Consider the following 10,066-nt stretch of genomic DNA (forward strand, 5'->3'; position numbering starts at 1 on the left):
TCTGGAAAAGCCTTCTCTCTGTTGCCTCACCTTTCCATGTGCTTCTGGTAGGAACACAGAGAAGGCTTTCTCTGTGGCTGCTCCCAGATTGTGTAAATCCTTTCCTATATTGGTCAGATTGATGCTCTTCATGCTATTCTTTCATAAGTAAATGGAAAACTTTTTGTTTTGGCAGGGCATTGAAAGCTGATTGCTCCGAGTAGCGAACCTTTCACAATTTGCTATACTGTTTGCTGTTTTCTTTTTGTCTTTGAACTTGAACTTTAATTACTTTGAACTACTTTTAATTCTGTTAGTTTACAGCCAAAACACACTGCAGAAATAATCAATGATAGGTAATCCTGGGATTTGTAGATTATTGTGGCACCAGAGCTCTCTGACAGAGACAGCTCAATGTCTCACAAAACTACAGTTCTCAGAATACCCTAGCATTGAGCCAGGACAGTTAAAGCAGTCTCAAACTGGATTATTTATGCAGTGTGTTTTGGACCTCTGTTATGCTGAAATCCTATATAGAAGCTATGCTTTGTAAATAGATTTATATATGCAAGAATTAGAATTGGGCCATATCCACTAGAAGACTGCTGCTGCTACATGGCTACATAGAGGAGCCAGCAAAGGGACCATTGCACATTGGCACCAGTTGCACAATGCAACCAATGAACAATGGTACTGATGCACATTGAGCACCAACGCGCTTCAGACACTCTTGCTGTTGTCCCACTATGCCTCTTCACAATTCACTAACAGGATGTCTTAGCACTTCTGTTACTTAGCTGAGTTATATTAAATAAAAAAAATGACATAGGATTTCAGCATATATTTTAGTTATAGCACGGTAAGCATAAGGCAAGCCTCTCAAGGAATTAGATTCCATATGGAAGGTGCCATCATCAGAATGTCCTTCTCCGCAACCATGGTGAAAGTACTCAGAGGACCAAAAAGACAGATCTTACCACATAGGCCGATCAGTATGGGGAATTGGCATCTGACCTGTTGTGTAGAAATGCACTGGACACAGCTCTTTCTGTTGCATTTTTGTTACTGGAGTGTAATTTTGTCTTGCAATGTCTGCTTGGCAAGGGATTCTGAAAGAGAATAGTATTATAATTGTGCAGTGGGAAAGATACTAGACAGAGATGATCCCCTTAATCTTTATAGACAGAGGCCAGATTAGGTAAATTCATTGCAATTGGTCTGAAAAACATTAAATCATGAAGTTTCTTCCTGGGGAAAGAAAAACCAACTGCCTATTTGTTCTAACAGCAGAAAAAGCATTCTGTTAAGGAAGTAGAGAAAGATATATTGGATTTAGAGTGGGGAGGCAAGGATTAATGAAAAGGGAGATAATGGATAATTGTGATGATTTAATTTTATTGGAGTTTGAAGTCAATTTGAATGTGGCTTGGGTGAACTGAGACAATTTAGTTGAAGTAAAAATAATGCCTTCAGAGGCTTCTCTGACAGCAACAAGTTCTCTCAAAGTCTGTAGAAATATCATTATGCACTTAATTTTTTTAAGCAAACTGAAGCAAATTGGCAATATTCTACTCTGTAAAGTTGTTGTTGTTGTAGTTGTGTGCCTTCAAGTTGTTTCTGGCTTATGGCAACCCTGAGGTGAACCTATCTCAGAGTTCTCTTGGCTAGACTTCTTTCAGAGAAGGTTTGTAGTTGCCTTCCCCTGAGGCTGAAAGTATATGACGTGCCCAAAGTCACCCAGTTCTTATTATGTTATTATCCTTTTAATAAAAACCTGTAGCTAATTGTGATTGTATTCCAATTCATGTCAAATTTGACATGAAGGTGATCGTATTCCAGTTCATGCCAAATCTTAGACAGAATTTGGCAACATTATTTTTGAGGCGATTACAATCCCTATAGTCCCTCACCTAGAACTGCCCAGCTATCACATCATTTTTCCAAGTTTGAGTTATTAGGCGTTGTTGTTGTTGTGTGCCTTCAAGTTGTTTCTGACTTATGATGACCCTAAAGTGAACAGCAAACATCCTCTGAAGCTGAGAGAGTGTGACTTGCCCAAGGTCACCCAGTGGGTTTACATGGCAGAGAAGGGATTCAATCCCTGATCTCCAGAGTCATAGTCCATTGCTCAAACCACTACACATGCTGGCTCCCTATTGTGAAGCTAGACTTTCAGAAAGCTTTAAAGCAGGGCTGGGCATAGGCTGGTCTGTCAGGGCCCCTATGAGCCACTTTGACTTCCTCTAGGAGCCATTTTTTATTTGTTTGTTTGTTTGCTGGTTTACTTTTGGCAGTCCATGGCAATCCTACAACTCACATTTCAAATGTATGATGTGTGTGTGTCTCCCCCTATCAGCTGTTCTTTCTCTCTTCAGCTTTCATAACCATTGATAAAAATCAGAAATACAATGGCATAGATTATCTTGACTTCAAAATTCAGCAACATATCTTTACACTTGTCTTGAGAGTTTTATCTAATGCCTAGCCTTTTTTTTTTTTCCTTCTGATTTCTTGGCTCACCCCTGGCTGTTTTTGCCTCAGCTGCGGTTCAAGTTTGATTTATGACAGAGCAAAGGTATAGTTATTTCCAATTTAGGTTTTTCAAATTTTCTTAACATTTTTAGACCTAACACACCCTGGGCATTGGGTATGAAAAACTGACGTTGTCCATCCCTGCATGAAAGATCTCGTGACAAAGAAAACGAGTCTGATTCAAGAAATCTGTGATATAGTGATAAGGAGTTTCATAGATCCAGAGGGATTTTTTTGCACTATATATAAATGTAAAATCAAGAAGAAAGCTTTCTCCGTATCTCCATACACTGACCCAGAAAGTATCTATTTTTCAGCTCTCTCTATAAATCATCCATGAGATCATAGTTGTCAAAATAAACAATTATTCATTGATCACAGTCTCCCTTTCTCACTGTTTTTCCTTGCTTCTCCCCTCTTCTGCTTTTATAAATGTTTCTTTTAATTGGAAACATGTCTTTGGTTGCCATGAAGGGCAACCCTTGTGTCACTTATGGCACCACACTTTCTTTAGAGACATCTTCTTGACCATGTTTGGGTGAACATTGCAATTGTCATTGAAAGGCATAGAAATTAAAATGAATCTTAGTCATATGTATAATCATATCATATTTAAACAAAGACACACACATGTATGTGTTACCTAATGAGGAAAAGAAGTGAACAGAAGAAAATATGTAGATACAATTTTAAAATGTAGTACTAGGATAAGAATGCTAGCAAAATAATAAAGTAAGGGCTGACAGTCACACTGCTTCAGATAATAACACAAGATCTTTGAATTAAATAGATAAGCCAGTGACATAAAGAAAACTTTAGACCCATCATTCATATCTTGATATTCTTTGTTGATATTTTCATGATGACTACCAGCATTTTTTTTTTTTTTGTGCAAAGGATCCTCTTCCCCCAAAGCCTCACATACCCCAGGTTTTAAAACACTTGAGCCAGAAATCTTAGATCTTATTATTGATCAGAGATAACAGATGAGATCCGCAGCTTAACATGGGACAAAGTGCTACCTTTCTGATGATATAGGATTTCAGTAAACTTAGAGAAATACTGGGGGCGATCCCATGGTCAGGAATACTAAAATAGAAGGGAGTTCAAGATGGATGGGAGTTTCTAAAAAAGGAGATACTGAAGGCACAAATTAAAACAGTTCCAGTGAGAAAGAAAAATGGGAGGTGTTGCAAGAACCCAGGATGGATGACCAAGGAACTTTCAGCTCAGCTAAATTTGAAAAGGAACATGTATAAGAAATGGAAAAAGGGGGAAATCACCAAAGAGGAATTCAAACAAATAGCTAGCATGTGTAGAGATAAGGTCAGAAAAGCTAAAGCGCAGAATGAACTCAGGCTTGCTAGAGAGGTTAAGAACAACAAAAAGGGCTTTTTTGGATATGTCCGCAGCAAAAGGAAGAAGAAGGAAACAGTAGGGTCACTGCGTGCAGAAGATGGCAAAATGCTAACAGAGGACAGAGAAAAGGCAGAATTACTCAACACTTTCTTTGCCTCCGTCTTCTCAGAAAAGGCAAAGGGTGCTCAACCTGAGGATAATGGAGCAGAGGACAGAATAAGGGAATTCCAGCACAAAATAAGTAAAGAGATAGTACAGGAATACCTGTTTAACCTAAATGAATTTAAGTCTCCAGGACCAGATGAGCTACATCCAAGGGTATTAAAAGAACTGGCAAATGTAATATCAGAGCCATTGGCAATCATCTTTGAAAACTCCTGGAGAACAGGAGAAGTGCCAGCAGACTGGAGGAGGGCAAACGTTGTCCCCATCTTCAAAAAGGGGAAAAAAGAGGATCCCAACAATTATCGTCCAGTTAGTCTGACATCAGTACTAGGAAAGATTCTAGAGCAGATCATTAAACAGAGAATCTGTGAACATCTAGAAGGCAATGCCATAATCACAAAAAGTCAACATGGGTTTCAGAGAAACAAGTCATGCCAGACAAACCTAATCTCTTTCTTTGATAAAATTACCAGCTTGGTAGATGAAGGGAATGCTGTGGATATAGTATATCTTTATTTCAGTAAGGCCTTTGACAAAGTTCCCCATGACATTCTTGCAAACAAGCTTGTAAAATGTGGGCTAGACAAGGCAACTGTTAAGTGGATTTGTAACTGGTTGACCGGACGAACCCAAAGGGTGCTCAACAATGGCACCTTTTCATCCTGGAGAGAAGTGACCAGTGGGGTCCCACAGGGCTCTGTCCTGGGCCCAGTACTGTTCAACATCTTTATCAATGACTTGGAGAAAAAAATTGGGGGAATACTTATCAAATTTGCAGATGACACCAAATTAGGAGGAATTGCTAATACTCCAGAGGACAGGATCAACATTCAAAATGACCTGAATAGACTAGAAAGCTGGGCCACAGCAAACAGAATGAACTTCAACAGGGAGAAATGTAAGGTACTGCACTTAGGGCGAAAAAATGAAATGCACAGACATAGGATGGGGGACACCTGGCTAAAGGAGACAACATGTGAAAGGGATCTAGGAGTCCAAGTAGACCACAAGTTGAACATGCGGCAGCTAACAAGGCCAATGCGATTTTAGGCTGCATCAATAGAAGTATAGTGTCTAGATCAAGGGAAGTAATAGTGCCACTCTATTCTGCTCTGGTCAGGCCCCACCTGGAATATTGTGTCCAGTTCTGGGCGCCACAATTCAAAAAGGACATTGAGAAACTGGAGCGTGTCCAAAGGAGGGCGACTAAAATGGTGAAAGGTCTGGAAACCATGCCCTATGAGGAACGACTTAGGGAGCTGGGGATGTTTAGCCTGGAGAAAAGAAGGTTAAGAGGTGATATGATAGCCCTGTTCAAATATTTGAAGGGATGTCATATTGAGGAGGGAGCAAGCTTGTTTTCTGCTGCTCCAGAGACTAGGACCCGAAGCAATGGATGCAAACTGCAGGAAAAGAGATTCCACCTCAATATTAGGAGGAACTTCCTGACAGTAAGGGCTGTTCGACAGTGGAACAAACTCCCTCGGAGTGTAGTGGAGTCTCCTTCCTTGGAGGTCTTCAAGCAGAGGCTGGATGGCCATCTGTCGGGGATGCTTTGATTGTGATTTCCTGCATGGCGGGGGGTTGGACTGGATGGCCCCTGTGGTCTCTTCCAACTCTATGATTCTATGATTCTAGGGATAAGGTTTGGAATGAAAAAGTGGGCTTTGGGGTGAGAGGCTACCCCTCATGGGCAACCCTCCACAACTATCATGATTTGTCAGGCACAGTCCTGATTAATCCTCTGTTGTCCCACTTTTTCAGCTGCTCTTAAAATGTCCTGGTTTCTCCCCCCCCTTCCCTTCCCTTGAATTTACTTCGGTTGCAGCAAGCTGAGTTCAAAGTGCCAAAGTAGTTTGCACTCATCTGTATAGTATCTAGATTAAAGTAAGTAACAGTACCACTTTGTTGTGCTTTGGTCATACCTCACCAGGAATACTATGTGCAGTTCTGGGCACCACAACTCAAGAAGGATATTGACAAGCCGGAGTATGGCCAGAGAAGGGCAACCAAAATGGTGAAAGGTCTGGAGACTATGCCCTATGAGGACTAGCAATGTAGGGAGCTGGGTATGTCTAGCCTGGAGAAGAGAGGGTTAAAAGGTGACATGAAAGCCATGTTTAAATATTTGAATGGATGTCATATTGAGAATAAAAGAAGCTTGTTTTCTGCTGCTCCAGAGACTATAACATGTAGCAATGGATTCAAAGTACAGGAAAAGAAATTCCACCTAACATTAGGAATAGTTTCTTGAAGGAAAGAGCTGTTTGTCGACCGTGGAATAAACTGCCTCTGAGTGGTGGAGTCTTCCTCTTGGGAGGTTTTTAAACAGAGGCTGGATGGCCATGTGTTGAGAGTGCTCTGTGTATTCCTGCATGGTGGTGGTGTTCAGGGGGTGTTGGACTGGATAGCCATTAGGTCTCTTCTTACTCTATGATTCTTCAAACTCAGCAAGGTGGAGAGGAGGGAGTGGGATCTTACTATTCCTAATAGGGTTGGGCAAAAGCAAACTGCTGCAGCCTGACTCAATTTGTCTGTTCTTCATTAGTAACTTTTGCCATCCTGAGCACCCTCTGATGTTGCTTGGTCATTCATGTTCCAGTTTTTATCTGTGTTAGAGAGTGAGCTGCTGTCATCCAGCTTCTTAGAGGATAACGCACACATGGAGGGAATGTAGCCCCATTCCACAAGGCTGAAGCAGTTTCCCATCCCTTAACTAGAGATTATGCATCCTTACGCTTTTAACACTTTGGCATCATGTCACTGCATCCCAGCCCATCCAATCAATTATGAAATGGTCAGTCAACATGTAGGTAAATCCCATTGATCCAATGGGTCTAGTTTAGTCAGGACTAAAAAAATGGGATGTTGACCATTGCTAAACTAAGAAGGGGGAAGTTACATTGTGGGTGAGTATAATTTAGATCTTAGGGATCTGTTTTTCTTTCTTTTTTCTTTTTTTGGAATAAAAACCGCAGAATCCCTCCTCCCATTTCGGAGGATTCTGGATGTTGTCCAAAAAGTTATTTCCCCCCAGTTCTGATGTAAAGGGAAGCATGGTTGATGAGGAAAGAATGGTTTATCCCCCCCCCCTTTCCCCCCCTTGCTTTAATAGTGCAAAGTTGAGAAAAAGAGTGATCTGGGGAGTTCAGAGGGAGTTGAGGGCCACAAAAGAGCCTTGGGGCCACATGTGGCCCTCATCCACACCTTTTGTTTTAGCTAGGGTTTTCTGCTGGCTAGGGAGAAATGGTATGAAAGTGTATAAGTTGATATGCTTATCACCTGGAGGAGGGAGTAGAGCGGCACTTTGATGTATTGTTATAGCCTATTTGTCTGCAGAAAGAAAGAAAGACCATTTAAACCTGTCAAATACTCGCTCCCCCTTTTGTAGACCTGGAATTGATTGACTCTTTAACCACAGACGAACAGTTTTAGCAAAAACTGAAAGAGACAAGAAAACAGTGTGATGTCTGGAAACAAGAACAAACTAAATCTCAAGTGTTGAGCTCATCTCCCTTTGCTCCTGTCATCTGTGCTTTTTTCTAAAAGAGAGCGCATACTGTATTGCTGAAAGCATACAGATAAAAATAATCTTTGTCAGTTGCTAAATAATTAGGGTACCCTAGGGTTCTGGCAGTCTGGAGCACTCAAGTCAAATATCCTTTTATTTTGTCAGAAAGCAATTCCAAAGTGAGGATTCACAACTAACAGAGCAGAACTTTTTACCACACATCGGATCAAACATGCACTCTTTTATCCCTGAAAAGAATTATGCAGATCACGAAGTGACCTTGGTGTAAGAGAGTACACCTTGGAGGCCTTTTTTCTTACCATAACTGTCATTGACACATGGCTACCCTATGAATGAGAGTCCTCCGTCACCCTGTCACCAACAGCCCCTGCTCAGGTCTTGCAAACTCAGAGCTATGGCTTTCTTGATTGAATATATCCACTTGATTGAATATATCCACTTGCCATCTTCCTCTTATCCTTCTGTCTTCCTCCTTGCCAAGCATTATTGTTCATTTCTAATGAGTCATATCTTATGATATGTCCATAATACGACAGTTTCAATTTACTCATCTTGGCTTCTAGGGAGAGTTCAGGCTTGATTTGTTCTAGGATCCATTTACAGTATTTGTCTTTTGAGCAGTCCATTGTACCCATAGAACTCTTCTCCAAAACCACATTTCAAATGAGACGATACTCTTCCTATCAGATTTCTTCACTGTCCAGCTTTCACAGCCATACATAGCAACTGGAAATACAATGGCATGGACAATCCTGACTTTGGTATTCGATTATATATTTTTACACTTGAGGATCTTGTCTCGCTCCTTCACACCTGCCCTTCCAACTGAACCTCTCAAATATATCTCCATTTATTTACCTATTTTAATGTATTCTAACAATTTTTTAAAAAATCTATTTTACATATACTTAGCTCATTTTATATATTTTTTTATCTTTTTTTGTTTCTAGTGTTTTGCCTCTATTTGTGTTTATACACACACACACACATATATATATATATATATATATATATATATATATATATATATGTTGCAGGCCACATCCACTTTAAAAGCCTGACCTTAAAGCATTTTGCCAACCCAAAAAGTGGCCCAACCCCAACCCTGCACAAGCTACCCACTCTTGGCTAAATCATGCCTGCAATTTTGGGTCCTGCCATTTTGTGTTGGGATCGACCAAAGAATAGAATGTGGCTCTCCAGCAGTTCTCTGAGATGGAAGATGGCCTTTGGATCAAATTGAAGTTGGCCCTGAAATTGAAGTTGGCCCCTACCCTTGATTTTGCTCAATACTATATTCTTATTTTTGTAAGAAGGGGTCCAGGCTGCCCAGACTTGGGGCAAGGTTATGGCCCTTCTGTTAAGCTTGACCCTGGTGTGAAAGGAGAGGTTTCGTGGTTGAGCCAGGAATTGAACCCTGGTCTCCAGAGTCACAATGCAACACTCAAACCACTATGCCATGCTGGCTCTTGCTAACTGTCCCATTTGCCACTGACCCCCAGAAGGTGGCCAAGGAAGAAATGCAGCCCTTGAGGTGAAAAAGATCCCCCATTCCTCCTTTAGAGTGTCTCACATCTCCTGCTACCTTTTGCACAGCAGTGAATCATTTTCAGACGTGGGAAGAAGAAAGTGTCTTTTCTTCCTCCCCTACTTGAACGCTGCTCCCCCCTTGAAGGCTGAACAGCACTACAGATGCTAGATAGACCCCACAATAAAAGCATTTCTCAGGCCTGAGGAGATCATATTTTTGTTGCAGGTCCCTGCTGTAAAGCCCAAATGGGAGCTCTTCACATCTTCAAGGAGGGATGATACCTATTAACCACCCAGAGAGAGAGAGGAAAAGAATATTCTCAGGTCATCTCTTTAAAAAAAAAAAAGACACAGAGAGAGAGAACATTTTGTGCCAGCTTTTCCACCAAGTTTTATGCCTTTATGTCGCAGGCAAATGTTTTCTTCTTCAAAAGTTAGATTTCTCTCCCTCTCAGGCTTTCATCTAAAAGGCTGAAAAGAATTCCCAGTAGGTCCTTTCTGCGGTGCTCTTTCCACTGTTCTTATCTCTGCCCCCGGTTTCATTGGCCAGGATAATTCCTTAGCCACGGGAGCTCAGGAACAGTTCCTTGAAACATCTTTAGATAATGAATGCAGGCTAGAGCTTTACCTTAACAAAAGTTGCACTTTTATCAAGAACAGGACCTCTCTGCACTGCGCTAAGATTTTGTTGGCTTGGGGGGAAGTTATAATGAGTGCTGGTGTGGTCCGCTGGGTAAAGAACCGGACTGAAAGTCAATCTCATCTCATCCTATTTGCCCTCTTGAAATTGGGACACCTGTTCGCAGCAATGTGTTAGCTGTTTTCTTAAGTGCACTATAATTTTTGATGAGTCTATGAAGGACCAAAACTTACCACCTAAGCCAAGGTAGGGCAGGAGTACTGAGATATCCAAGTTCATTGCTGTGACATTTATCATTTAACCTACCCTACTTCGCAGTATTGTGAGGC

Source organism: Sceloporus undulatus, chromosome 3 (assembly GCF_019175285.1).
Source record: "Sceloporus undulatus isolate JIND9_A2432 ecotype Alabama chromosome 3, SceUnd_v1.1, whole genome shotgun sequence".
NCBI lineage: Eukaryota > Metazoa > Chordata > Lepidosauria > Squamata > Phrynosomatidae > Sceloporus > Sceloporus undulatus.